The sequence below is a fragment of the Acyrthosiphon pisum genome, chromosome A2 (assembly GCF_005508785.2).
Source record: "Acyrthosiphon pisum isolate AL4f chromosome A2, pea_aphid_22Mar2018_4r6ur, whole genome shotgun sequence".
Taxonomy (NCBI): domain Eukaryota; kingdom Metazoa; phylum Arthropoda; class Insecta; order Hemiptera; family Aphididae; genus Acyrthosiphon; species Acyrthosiphon pisum.
In genome coordinates, this window is record NC_042495.1 from 51548683 (window position 1) to 51549268 (window position 586).

A 586-nucleotide genomic window follows, 5' to 3' on the forward strand; every position below is an offset into this window, starting at 1 on the left:
AAATTCTAACTCGAAATAATTTGCAAATGTTCGTGATTTTTCCATATTTTGTCATTTTTTGAACTTTAAATGTTTATAAAAAAAAACTGTGACTAACGATTTTTAATATTTTTCATCTGCCTTTGAAACAATATACTAGGAGCCTTCTATTAAATTTTCAAGCTTTTTTATCCAACAAATAAAATTTTATTGATATTTTTAGAAAAAAAACTAAAAAAAAATGGAAAATGAAAATGTCCGTAAAGAGCTCAAAATAAATCAAAATATTTTGAAAATGTTATGGTGTATAGAAAATGCTAAGATAAACATTCAATCAAAATTTCATATATCTACGGTCATTTGTTTTAAAGTTACACCAAAAACCAAAATCGATTTTCTCGAAAACAGATTTTGCGTAAAAATTTCCGTTTTTCCTTAATTTTTCTTTTGTTTTTCACGGCGCGTTTGAAAACTATTGGAAAAATTTTACTTTTGACCCCCCAAAGTACCAACTAGATTCACTTTCCTATCAGAAAAGGTACTGTTGAAGAAAATCCAAGCACTTTTACTGTCCTAAAACGTGATGACAGACACAAAAATAAAAAAT